This window comes from Talpa occidentalis, unplaced genomic scaffold, assembly GCF_014898055.3.
Source record: "Talpa occidentalis isolate TD23 unplaced genomic scaffold, MPIMG_talOcc4v2.1 talOcc4.5, whole genome shotgun sequence".
In the NCBI taxonomy this organism is placed as follows: domain Eukaryota; kingdom Metazoa; phylum Chordata; class Mammalia; order Eulipotyphla; family Talpidae; genus Talpa; species Talpa occidentalis.
The window spans coordinates 74,041,833-74,055,255 of record NW_023604861.1 but is presented as its reverse complement, the minus strand read 5'-3'; the positions used below and the strand labels follow the sequence as shown (position 1 = coordinate 74,055,255).

Sequence of the window (13,423 nt, the reverse complement as noted above, 5' to 3'; positions counted from 1 at the left end):
AATATTAAATTTTATTTTTATATTCCCCCATACAATTGCAAACGCCCCATTCTGACCCCAATCCTTCCCCTCCCGCCCCCCACCCCCCAAAAAGTGTCTCTGGTTCATAGTTTTTTGTTGATTTTGATTTTCACTTTCTTATATTCATTTTCCTGGTCCCTTATTTAAGTTTTCTAGATTCCTGCTATGAGTGAGACCATCCGGTATTTTTCTTTTTCTTTTTGGCTTATTTCGCTGAGCATGATCCCTTCCAGTGCCATCCATGTTGCTGCAAATTGCATGTGTTTATCTTTTTTGAATGCTGAGTAATATTCCATGGTATATATGTACCACATCTTCTTGATCCAGTCATCTTCTTTTGGGCATTTGGGTTGTTTCCAAAGCTTAGCTATTGTAAACAGTGCTGCTATAAACATAGGAGTGCAGGTGCTCTTTGGAATTGATGTTTCTGTGTCCTTTGGGTAAATACCTAGGAGTGGAATTGCTGGATCATATGGAAGCTCTATGTTTAGTAGGTCCAGAAATCTCCACACAGCTCTCCATAGTGGTTGGACCAGTTTGCACTCCCACCAACAGTGCACAAGAGTTCCTTTTTCTCCACATCCTCGCCAACATTTGTTGTTGCTAGTTTTTTTAATATGTGCCATTCTCACTGGTGTGAGATGGTATCTCATGGTAGTTTTGATTTGCATTTCCCTGATTACAAGTGATGTTGAACATTTTTTCATATGTCTGTTGGCCATTTGCATTTCCTCTTCAGAGAAGTTTCTTTTTAGCTCTTCTGCCCATTTTTTGACTGGATTATTTTCTTTGTTGTTGCTGAGTCTCATCAGCTCTTTGCAGATTTTTGTGATCAGTCCTTTATCATTAGTGTTGGGTGCAAAAATGTTCTCCCAGTTGGTGGGGTTTCTCTTTGTTTTTGGTATTGTCTCTTTTGCTGTGCAGAAGCTCTTTAATTTGATGTAGTCCCAGCTGTTTATCTTTCTCTTCACTATCACTGCTTTGGGTGATGTGTCTGTAAAGATGTCTTTGATGTGCAAATCCCGTAGTGTTTCGCCTATATTTCCTTCTATGTATTTTATGGTTTCAGGTCTTATGTCTAGTTCTTTAATCCATTTTGAGTTGATTTTTGTGTATGGTGTGAGGTAGTGGTCAAGCTTCATTCTTTTGCATGTAGCGACCCAGTTTTCCCAGCACCATTTATTGAACAAACTTTCTTTGCTCCAATGCATAGTTTTTGCTCCTTTGTCAAAGATTAGTTGACCATAAATCTGTGGGTTTATTTCTGGATTTTCTATTCGATTCCATTGGTCTGTATGTCTGTTCTTGTTCCAATACCATGCAGTTTTGATGATTATGGCTTTGTAGTATAGTTTGAAGTCTGGGAGTGTGATGCCTCCATTTCCTTCTTTTTTTTTCAGTAGAGCTTTGGCTATTCGGGTTTTTGGTGATTCCATATGAATTTCATCAATAATTGTTCTATTTCTTTGAAGAATGCCATTGAGATTTTGATTGGAATAGCATTGAATCTGTATATTGCTTTTGGTAGGATGGCCATTTTAATAATGTTTATTCTTCCAATCCATGAGCAGGGGATGTCTTTCCATTTCTTTGTGTCTTCTTCTATTTCTTTTAACAGTGTTTTATAGTTTTCTTTGTATAGGTCCTTTACCTCTTTTGTTAGATTTATTCCCAAATATTTGATTTTTTTTGTTTCGATAATAAAAGGGGTGGTTTTTTTGATTTCTTCTTCTTCAGATTTATTGTTTGTGTATAGGAAGGCTACTGACTTTTGCGTGTTGATTTTGTATCCTGCCACTTTACTGAATTGATTGATGAGTTGAATTAGTTTTTCTGTGGAGATTTTGGGGTTCTCTATGTATATTATCATATCATCTGCAAATAGTGATAGTTTGACTTCTTCTTTTCCTATTTGGATTCCTTGGATGTCTTTCTCTTGTCTTATTGCTCTGGCTAGGACTTCCAGTATTATATTGAAAAGCAGTGGTGAGAGTGGACATCCTTGTCTTGTTCCAGATCTTAATGGAATTGCTTTCAGCTTTTCACCATTGAGAATGATACTGGCTGTTGGCTTCTCATAGATGGCCTTTATGATGTTGAGGTATGTTCCTTGTATCCCAAGAATTTCAAGGGCTTTTATCATGAATGGGTGTTGCACTTTGTCGAAAGCTTTCTCAGCATCTATTGATATTATCATATGGTTTTTATATTTCTTTTTGTTGATGTGTTGGATAACGTTGATTGATTTTCGGATGTTAAACCATCCTTGTGCCCCTGGAATGAATCCAACTTGGTCATAGTGAATTATCTTATGGATACATTGTTGGATTCTGATAGCTAAAATTTTATTGAGGATTTTTGCATCAGTGTTCATTAGGGAGATTGGCCTATAGTTTTCCTTTTTTGTGTTGTCCTTATTCGGTTTTGGTATTAGTGTAATATTGGCTTCATAGAACGTGTTTGGTATTGTCCCTTCCTTCTCAATTTTTTGGAAGAGTTTGTGAAGGATAGGCACTAATTCGTCTCTGAATGTTTGGTAGAATTCATTTGTAAATCCATCAGGTCCTGGGCTTTTGTTTTTGGGGAGGTTTTAATTACCATTTCAATTTCGTTGCTTGTAATTGGTCTGTTTAGGTGTTCTATTTCTTCTTTATCTAGCTTTGGGTGATTGTAGAGTTGTAGGAATTTGTCCATCTCCTCTAGATTGTTGAACTTGTTTCCATATAACTGTTCATAGTAGTTACTGATTATTCTTTTGATTTCTTCTGTGTCCGTTGTGATTTCTCCTCTTTCATTTATGATTCTGTGTATTTGTGCTTTCTCCCTTTTTTCCTTTGTGAGCCTGGCTAGGGGTTTGTCTATTTTATTTATTTTTTCAAAGAACCAGCTCTTGGTTTCATTGATCTTTTGGATTGTTTTTTTAGTTTCAATTTCATTTATTTCTGCTTTGGTTTTTATTATTTCTTTTCTTCTACTGGTTCTGGGGTTTTTTTGTTGTTCTTTTTCTAGATCTTTGAGCTTCGAGATTAGGTTGTTTCTTTGAGTTCTTTCTTGTTTTTTGATGTGAGCTTCTATTGCTATATATTTTCCTCTTATTACTGCTTTTGCTGCATCCCATACATTTAGGATATTGGTGTCCTCCTTGTCATTCAATTCAAAGAATTTTTTAATTTCTTCTTTGATCTCCTCATTAGTCCAGTGGTCTTCCAGTAGTGTGGCTTTTAATCTCCATGAGGTAGGGTAGTACCTTGCCTTCTTTTTATGATTTATTTCTAGTTTGATGCCTTCGTGGTCAGAAAAGATGGTTGGTATGATTTCAATCTTGGTGTATCTGTTGATGTTTGTCTTGTGCCCCAGTATGTGATCGATCCTGGAGAATGATCCGTGTGCGCTTGAGAAAAATGTGTACTCCGTTTTTTTTGGGTTTAGTGTTCTATTGATGTCTGTTAAGCCCAAATGCTCTAGGTCCTTATTTAGAGCTTTAGTTTCTTTACTTATTTTTTGTCTTGTTGATCTATCCATTGTTGATAGTGGTGTGTTGAAGTCTCCCACTACATATGTGTTTTCTCTGATGTCTGTTTTCAGAGAGGACAACAGTTGTCTGATATATTTTGGTGCTCCTTCGTTTGGTGAGTATATGTTAATGAGTGTTATTTCTTCTTGAAGTATTGTCCCCTTGATCATAATGTAGTGACCATTGGGGTCTCTTTTTATTTTTTTGAGTTTGAAGTCTGTTTTATCTGATATAAGTATAGCTGTTCCTGCTTTCTTTTTTGGCCCATTTGCTTGTAGGATTGTTTTCCATCCTTTGACTTTGAGCCTATTTTTATCTTTTGTAGCTAAATGTGTTTCCTGGAGACAGCAAAAGGTTGGGTTTTGTTTCTTAATCCAGGCTGCAACTCTGTGTCTTTTTATTGAAGATTTTAGTCCATTTACATTTAGAGTTAATATTGATATGTTAGCATCTGTATTTGCCATTATGTTTGTCTTTCCTTTGATTTTATTTATTTATTCTTTTAATAACTTTTTTTTTTTTTTTTGGTCTTCTTTCGTTGTTATTCGTCCCTCTGAGGTTCTGGCTTTAGGATTCCTTGTAGTATTTTTTGGAGTGGGGGTTTAGTCGCAATGAAATTCCGGAGTTTCTCTTTGTCTGGGAAGGTCCATATTCTTTCTTCATGGAGGAAAGAGAGCTTTGCGGGATAGAGTATTCTTGGTTGGCATCTGTTTTCTTGGAGTCTGTTGACTATGTCCCTCCACTTTCTCCTTGCCTGTAGTGTTTCTTCAGAGAAGTCTGATGTCAGCCTGATTGGTTTTCCTTTGAATGTTATCTGTTTCTTCCCTCTTGTCAGCTTCATTATTTTTTCCTTGTCCTGGATTCTTGGGAGCTTTACTATTATGTGTCTTGCTGTGTTTTTCCTTTCGTCGTGGAAGTTTGGTGTTCTTCTTGCTTCTTGTATATCAATTTTCAGCTCCTTCTTCTCATTTGGGAAGTTCTCTTCAATTATATCCATGAATATTTTCTCTGTTCCTACATCTCTCTCCTCTCCTTCTGGAATTCCTATAACTCTTATATTTCCTTTCCTCATGGAGTCAGATAGTTCCCGAAGTCTTTCTTCATTCTTTTTCCTTCGTACTTCTCTTTCCTTTTCTGTTTTGGTTCTTTTTTTTCTGTGTCTTCAAGATTACTTATTCGTTCTTCCATTTCATCTATTCTGCTTTCATTGCTTTTCCCAGAGTTCTTTAGTTCCTCCATTAATTCTTTGATCTCCTGCATTTCTCTTACTTCCCTCTTTAGGGACTCAATTTCCTTCTTCTGATCTATCACTTTTTTAATCATGGCAATTTTAAATTCTCTTTCTGGAAGGCTCAGAAGTTCTTCCAAGTTGCTGTCGTTGCAATCTGGGGAGTGGTTTTCTTTTTTGTGGTGTGCTTCTTTCCTGAGGAGTTTTTAGGTTGCGTGTGGTTCTTCTACTCCCTACTGTCTGTTTTCTAATTTGTCGTATGCGTTGGGACACTGTGTTGCTCGGACTGACTGACATCTTGGGTGAACTTCTCCGCTCCCCTCTGGCTCTTCCAGGAGCCATCTCTGTCTTCTGGGGGAGCTTTCTGCTGGTTTTAGGCAGTTTTTACTGAAGAAATGTCCCTGTTCTCAAATGGCGAAGCGGGATGCAGTCCCTGCGCCTCCGGTTTCAGGCACACTCTTCTGCGCACCCAGTCTGCCCCGGACGTGGGTGCCTGCTCCCTCTGTGGGCTCAGACTGCTGGTCGGAAGGGGCCTGGCGTGGAATAACTTCCCGGCTGGCCACTGGGTCCTCCAGAAACCTTCTGCCCTTTTCAAGCAGTCTTAAGAAATGTCCTGTTTTATAGGGTGTTAGTGACTTTTTTTTTTTCCTGGTCGCTAGGTGGCGCCAGAGATCTCTCCTATTGTCCTTGGGGGGCTGTTTTTCGCCTCCCCCCACCCCGTGGGACAGAGAACAGAGCGGGAATGGTAGGGTACACCTCAACAGCTTTGGGGTGCTGTGTCTGCCTTGTGCCCCACCGTCGTGGAGAAACCACGCCCCGAATTTTCGTGCCCCGGGTCTCAGTTCAAAGCCCTCAGTTCCAGGACGCGGGCTGTAGCCCAGTTCAGTGGCGCGGGAATGGCGCCTTTTGCACAGCTCCCGTGCCTGGGCGCCTGGTTCCTGCTCACTCAGGGAGGGACCTTCACCTCAGTGAGGACCTCCACGCGTCTCCCCGCAAGCCTAGGTCGTCTCCCCGCAAGCCTAGGTCGCAGGCGCGGGGACCTGGGCAGCCGCGATCCAGGTCTGCACTTGCTTTTCAAGCTCCCCGAGCGCGCCGCTCTCCGCGCTAGCTTACCGGCAGCCCGGGCTGTGTGCGCGTCTCCCGGGGTCTTTGTTCTTCTCTAATGGCGCCCGGAGCCGTTCGCTCACCGCCGCGGCGGATCCTGCAGGGTTCGCCTCAGATCCCGTTCACGGGGTGTGGTGGCTGCAATAGTTCCTTTCCACGCACAGTCCCGCTTGCTGCGTCGTTTGTTCTTGTGGGCCGTTTTGGTTTGTTGTTTCCTCCTCTCTGCCGGTCGGAGAGTCTGAAATTCTACCTGTTTTCTAAGACTCAGTGCCAAACCTCTTCTACGAAGCCTCTCTGGGTTCCTTAGCTAAAAATGATCTTCGCTTTCCTTTGAACTCTTGTTACATCTTCTTCAATCCAACCAAATGACTTAGAGCTCTGTGACCACATTAAGATTTCCCAAACCTCTTGTGCAATTGATATGTTTTTCCTTCACCCTTTTCCAACTGGCTAACTCCCACCAATGTTCATAATCTCAATTCAGATATTGTCTTTTGAGAAATTTTCTGTGATTCCTTTGGTCTGGCTTAGATATCCCATGGAATATTTTTCTAGGCCCAGGATAGATCCCATGTCTGTCTCTGTGGCCCTGGGAGAACATGGATTCGGTCTTTTACTTCTGTATCTTATGTACCCAGCCCAAAATAGTGCCTTATAAATGTTAGCTGAATGAATGAATGTTGAACACACGAAGAACTTGCTAGAAAGATCTCAAAGTCCTTTCAACATGGCTGGATATAGAAAAAGGATTTATAGATATAGAAAAAGCCATTTAAGGTTGGTGGCCATGTTTCAGTTTCTTTGAGTGGATTTTTGAACTCAGCTCCACGTAAAGGAACTCTACATACACCCCTTTCTTGGCTCCCAAACATATTTTGGCAGTGAAGAAACATTTAACCAGAAGACATTCAATTTAGCATTTTGCTCATTGTTCTTTGTTCTTTCTAAATGTCTTGTTTCTTCAGAAATTTGTTTCAAGCATAGGGACAGCATATTCTATTTCTTTTGATTCCCCCATAGCCCCTCAATATTTATTCAGCATATTTTTGTGGGGAGACGTAACTAACCCCCCAAATTATTGTCAGTTTCTTTTGAAAATCACTGCTTTTGTGTGTGCCCATCTAGAAAACTGCTTCCTTGCCTCGAATGGATAACGAAGGTCTTCGACTTGCTGGACTGTTGAAAGAAGTGAATTGTAAAGAAAAGTGCATTCTGGGGGGAATCCCCCATCTCATATCCTTTAACTTGTGTTTCCTTTTGGGGATAGGATAGCGAACTCCTAGTTTCCTGGGATGTCATTATATATCCTGGGGTTTAATCACCCAAGACTTGCTCCCCCTCTCCCCCCACTATCACCCTTAAAGTGTCCCCAGGGATAATGAAGACATTACTGTGGGAGAGAGGTAGGCACTTAGAAAAATCCAAGTTTCAAGCTCTAGTTAGATGACCTCTCTTAGGCTTTAATATTAAATCTGAGGCTCTTGAGAGCATTTGCTGAGGGAATCCATCATCCTTTTATTTTGTAGTTCCTGGGTCTTACTCACTGTTATGACTCCAGGGAAAAAAATACCATGACTAGGACTTGAAATGCGGCACCTATAGTATCTTGAGTTAATGTTACTTGGAGCTTTATCGAGGAACAATTCTGCCGTGAAATACTCAGCTGTAAAAGAAACGAGACTACTGAGAAGGATTCTTTTGAGTGTCTCTGGCATGCAGAGAGGCGATGGGGATCTGCGTGTGTACGTGTGGGAAAGTGAGGGGGGATGATAAATAGCACGCTACCTCTCCTTTAAGAGCACGTCCTTTTATTCCTGACACTTAAAAAGACACTGTCAGAAAGATGTTTTACTGATTTGACTTTCTGTGCAGGGGAACGTGCAACAGTTACCTAGTAAGTGGTTTTATAGGGAGTCTCACCCACACGTTATAATAAACTGAGCCCGAAGATAACATATCTTTTGTGCTTTTACAGTGCTTGGATGATAACTGTGAAAAATTATCTAGTGGAGGTTAGCAAACTGTACCTGTGGTCTTTTTCTCATGACCTCTGTATGATAAAGTTTACTATCTTGGAGCATGATGCATTGTCAAATAATAGGTTTGCTTGTCTGGCCAACAAGAAGTAATTGAGGAGTGTTATAGTTTTACAATCCGTGTTTCAATGACTCTGTTGCTTTTGAGTTGTTAGACCTGAACAAAATGGGTCAATGTTGAAAGAATAAGTTTTTTTCCCCTCTCCTCCCACCCCCTCTCCCACCTTCTTTATGGAGGTGTTTTGAAAAAGAGGGATAGGATATAGGCCTTGACTCTATTAGCCTGGGCATCCCTGGCTTTCCATTTTGGCTTGAGATGGGAGATCTTGGTCCTAGTTTAATGACTGAGAGCAAATTTGGATTTGACGTATCCACAAATATCTACTGTGCACTCTTGTATTCTTTCTGTCCTTGAGGAGAAAATAGACTAACAAACTTATTTTGGTTTAAAGATTCTTTGGACCTCAGATCTATGTCTTTAAGGGATGATTTTCCCTGCATATTCTTAACACTTGTTGGGAGCAGATCAAAGCTTGGGTACACAGAACACATGGTGCAGCACACTAGCTGTGCAGAAGCCAGGCCCCCTGCCCCCCAACATTCTGCAGTGCTTGAGTGTTGCACCAAGTATTAGGGGGAATTTTGAAAAACCGAGGTTTTGGTGATTTATAAATACAGTCATCATTCTTTCAAAAAAGAAACTACTGAGAAACCAATTGCTGCTTAGCAACCTCCTTCCCCCGCATCAGCATCTACACATACACTTGTCTTAGAAGTGATTTTTTTCAATAGGGCTATTTTTTTGTAAGATTTATTTATTTATGCATACAAGAACTGGGGTGTAGGCCAGAGGTTCGGTGGGGTGGGGGTGAGAGGATTCACCAGAGACAAAGTAGGGAGCAGAACAGGTAAGTCTACTGAAATACACTGCTGAAGGGAGCAGCAGGTGAGACAGGAGAAGTCTGCTGTGCCATGTGGGTCATCTCCCTGGCCAACGACCGAACTCATGCTATAGTGACTGATGATAGTTTGAAAGTGCTGTATCTTTAACCCCTGCATCACCAGGGAGGCCCTCACTAGGGCTATTATGATAAAAAACTGAGAGGTCTTTCATGTGTAAAAAGAGTTCTTTCACTGTTATGGGGGCCAAGGAGCTTTTAAGGAAAATAATAAATAAGGTACATGATTGGGATTCATATTTTTGCAGGAATTTTTTTAAAGATTTATTTATTTATGCATACAAGAACTGGGATACAGGCCACAGGTGTGGGGGGGGGAGGTGAGAGGATTCACCAGAGACAGAGTGGAGGAACAGGACAGGCAGATTGACTGAAATACACTGCTGTGGGGAGTAGAGAGTGAGTCAGGAGAGGTCTGCTGTGCCATGTGGGTAGCTCCCTGCCTGGGGATGGAACTCCTGCTGCTGTGGCTGCGGATAGCTTCATTTGTGTCTTAACCACTTGTGCCACCAGGGAGGCCCTGTGCAGGATTTTTTGATGGACTTAGTTGTGTTTGCTGATGGTGGGGTCTACTAAAATTACAAGGAGGCCATAAAGAACTGGTAATCTAGAAAGCCAAAAATATACAAAGAATTTTTAAAACTCAACAGTAAGAAAACAAACAACTCAATTAAAAATGGGCCACAGACCTAAACAGACACCTCTTCAAAAAGATAGATGGCAAACAAATACATGAAAAGATGCTTCAAACTAAAAAAGAAACTTCTCCAAAGAGGAAATGCAAATGGCCAACAGACATATGAAAAAATGTTCAACATCACTTGTAATCAGGGAAATGCAAATCAAAACTACAATGAGATACCATTTTACACCAGTGAGAATGGCACATATTAAAAACACTAGCAACAACAAATGTTGGCAAGGATGTGGAGAAAAAGGAACTCTCCTGCACTGCTGGGGGGAGTGCAAACTGGTCCAGCCACTATGGAGAGCTGTGTGGAGATTTCTGGACCTACTAAACATAGAGCTTCCATATGATCCAGCAATTCCACTCCTAGGTATTTACCCAAAGGACACAGAAACATCAATTCCAAAGAGCACCTGCACCCCTATGTTTATAGCAGCACTATTTACAATAGCTAAGCTTTGGAAACAGCCCAAATGCCCAAAAATAGATGACTGGATCAAGAAGATGTGGTACATATACACCATGGAATATTACTCAGCATTCAAAAAAGATAAACACATGCAGTTTGCAGCAACATGGATGGAGCTGGAAGGGATCACGCTCAGTGAAATAAGTCAGAAAGAAAAAGAACTATAAACCAGAGATACATTACGGGTTGGGGGAGAGGGAAGGGGAAAGGAAGGGTCAAAATAAGGGGGGGTGCAATTGTATAGGGAATATAACAAAATGATAATGCATACATTGTGCAAAAATGAAAAATGATGTAAGAATTATATAAAATAAAATATTAATTAAAAAAAGAAAAGATGGGGCCTCCCCGGTGGTGCAGCGGTTGAGCGCTGGGTTGCGAAGCTGCCTGCGGCCTCTGCGGCGCCGGTTCGATCCCCGGCTGCTCCCTGGCCACCAGAGGAGGGTCCCACATGGCGCGCTGACCTCTCCTGCCGCCCGCTGCTCCCCTCAGCAGTGTACTTCAGTCCTTCTGCCTGCTCTGCTCCCCACTCTGGCTCTGGTGAATTCTCTCACCCTCCCGCGCTTCTGACTGTACCCAGTGCATGTATAAACAAAACAAACAAATATAATAAATAAATAAATTAATTAATTAAAAAAAAAAGAAAAGATGCTTCATATCACACATCATCAGGGAAATGCAAATTAAATCAACAGTGAGGTACCATTACTTACCTAATGGAATGGCCAAACTATGAGCACTTTGACACCACCAAATTTAGTCAAGGACATGGAACGACAGGAACTCCATATCCTGTTAGAGCTAAATAAAATGAGCTATCAAGTCACAAAAAAGATATGGAGGAATCTTAGCTGCATATTACTCAGTGAAAGAAGCCAATGTGAAAAGGCTTCATGCATAATCTATGATTCCGACCATAAGACATTGGGGGAAAGGTGAAACTATGGAGACAGATCAGTGGTGCCAGGGGTCGAGGGTGGCGGGAGGATGAATAGGAGATGCAGAGAGGATTTTTAGGGTAGTAAAAATATTCTGTATGATGCTATAATGATGGATAGATGTCATTATGTATTTGTCCAAACTCACAGAAGTTACAACATCAGGAGTAAACTATGGTTTATGAACTATGGACTTTGCATGATTATGATGTGTCAATATAGGTTCATCAGTTCTAACAAATATATCCTTCTGGTGGAGGGTGTTAATAATGGGGCAGGCTATGCATATGTGGGAAGAGGTTTGTATGAAATTTCTCTACCTTCTCCTTGATTTTGTTGTGAACCTAAAATTGCTTTAACAAAAAAAGTCTTAGAAAAAAAAAACAGTGGGATTCTGCTGGATCAGAGGTAAAATCTACTCTAAATTACAGAGTGTTAGGCATGATTAACCAAATTCAACAGTGGACTCTGAGAATCACAAGGGACTGGTGGTCCCTCTGTGGTGTGCTGGCTGCTACTTGCATGCTTCACCTAGTGGTGGCACCCTCCCTCCCTGTGGAAAGAAGCTTGTGTGTGTAAAGTTCACCAAGCCATGATACCGTTTTGGAACACCTGCGAGAGACACTAACAGAGGAGAGAACAACTGTCAGTCAGCATACAGTGACGATGACAGGGCCCTAGGGAGAGGGCTCAATAGCCAAGAAGTGGACAGTGTGATGGCTTGGGTGGCGGCCTGGGAAAGCATGTGGATAGGCCTGAAAGTGAACAATGGCAGCTGTTGGGCATGTGGGAAGCAAGATTGAACTGGGAGGGCTGTGGGCACTACCTCCCTTCCCTGCAGCGGGGCAGGGGCGATCTTGAAAGCAAATCTTAGGTCTAACAGAAGTGAACGCCACTATATTGACAAGACTTAATTTTACCCACAGGGTGAAGTTCATGGACATCCTTTCCATTACTCAAGTAACTACACTCCCAGTTATTCCATCCCAATGTTTTCAGACAGAAGAGAAAAACACCTCAGGGAATATGGTTGGGACATCATCTAAGATACCGTAGGATGTTGTAATAATAGTTATCAACTGCTGCCTAACAAATCACTACAAACCTGAATGACTTAAAATAATGATAAACATCTATGATCTCACAAAGGTCAGGAATTTGGGAGCAACTAAGCTGGATAATTTTGTCTGAGCCTCTCATGTGGTCCAAGTCAAAAAGTTGACTGAGGCTGCAGTGTGGGAGGTTTCACATGGGCAGCAAGATGTGTCAAGATGGCTTCCTGGAAGTTGTGGGAAAAATCCTCGGTTTCTTGCTGGCTGCTGACAGGAGGTTCTTCTCCTTGTAGATTACTCTGTAGATCTACCTGACTTCATGGTTGGCAGCTGGTTCCTCACAGTGAGTGTTCCTAGGAAAAAACCAAAGAAGAGACCACAGTGCCTTTTATAATAACACAAGCTGGGAAGTCACACACACCCACTTCCTGTATTCTCTGTTAGAAACCTGTCACTAAGTCTAGCCCACATGCAGGGGGAGGAGTATTAAGCTCCACCTTTGGAAGAGAAAAGTGTCAAAGAAATTATGGGGATATTTTAAAACTATCACAGCGCTGCTGCTCTTGTGTATAATCCCCTCAAGCAGCTAAAGGGTTAAGAGGAGTGTCCAAAGTGTAGGAGAGAAAGACTTTATTTGGAGAAAGGTGTGGCTAAATTTGCCTGCCTTCTAGAGGTAAAATCTATTATGAGTCATAGAAATGCTTTTTTGTTATTTTGAAATCAAAAGATGGGCTCCAGACATGACTGCTTGTTAAATTGGATGAAATTAAAAATAGCTTCCACGTTGGGGGAGAGGGGGGAGATGATTAGTTCTCAGGATATATTAAATGTCCTCACATGAGAAGGGAGTCAGCTATTGGGAAAGGCTGCTTTGGAAAACATATGCTGTGTCAAACTCCGCCAGCAGATGCAGAATCTGCTGCTAAAGTTAGCTCCCTGAGAACAGAGTTGGATGGGCTGCCATCACAGATGTCTCTGGAACCAGCACCCGAGACAAATATAATTCTTACCGCTGGAAAGCAAGCCCCCCACAAGAGCCTTCTCACCCTGGTGGAGGGGTTGCAGGGAGGTGTCAAGGCAGATTTATGACCCCACACGCTGACTCCTCTGCGATGCTTGAGAATAATGGGTGATTTTTAAGCCACGAGGTGTCCTGCTATTTTGCTTTTCTAAATTTGAGAATCCTTCCTAAGGTGAATTCCAGTTACTTTAGGCAGAACCCATGCTATATAAAATCCAAGGCCCGATTGGAAAGATTTTAAAACGTGTATTTTGAGATTTATAGTCTGAAATGTTGGGTGCAGAGATGTGTTCCAGTTGTCTAAAAACAGTAAAGAGGAGTTAGAAAATGACGATAAGGAGAAACAATTTAAATTATTTCATTAGCAAAAGCCAAGCACTTGCTCCAAACAAG

At 41.5% G+C, this 13,423-nt stretch overlaps 1 long non-coding RNA gene across 1 annotated transcript in view; it reads left to right on the top strand.

The window, feature by feature from the left end:
- Window positions 1-12,410, top strand: part of LOC129146936 (uncharacterized) — a 32,980-nt gene extending 20,570 nt beyond the window's left edge. The window contains exon 3 of the long non-coding RNA XR_008554321.1: window positions 11,884-12,410. This is a non-coding gene — a long non-coding RNA (uncharacterized LOC129146936). The remainder of the gene's footprint in view (window positions 1-11,883) is intronic.
- The last annotated feature ends 1,013 nt before the right edge of the window (window positions 12,411-13,423 follow it).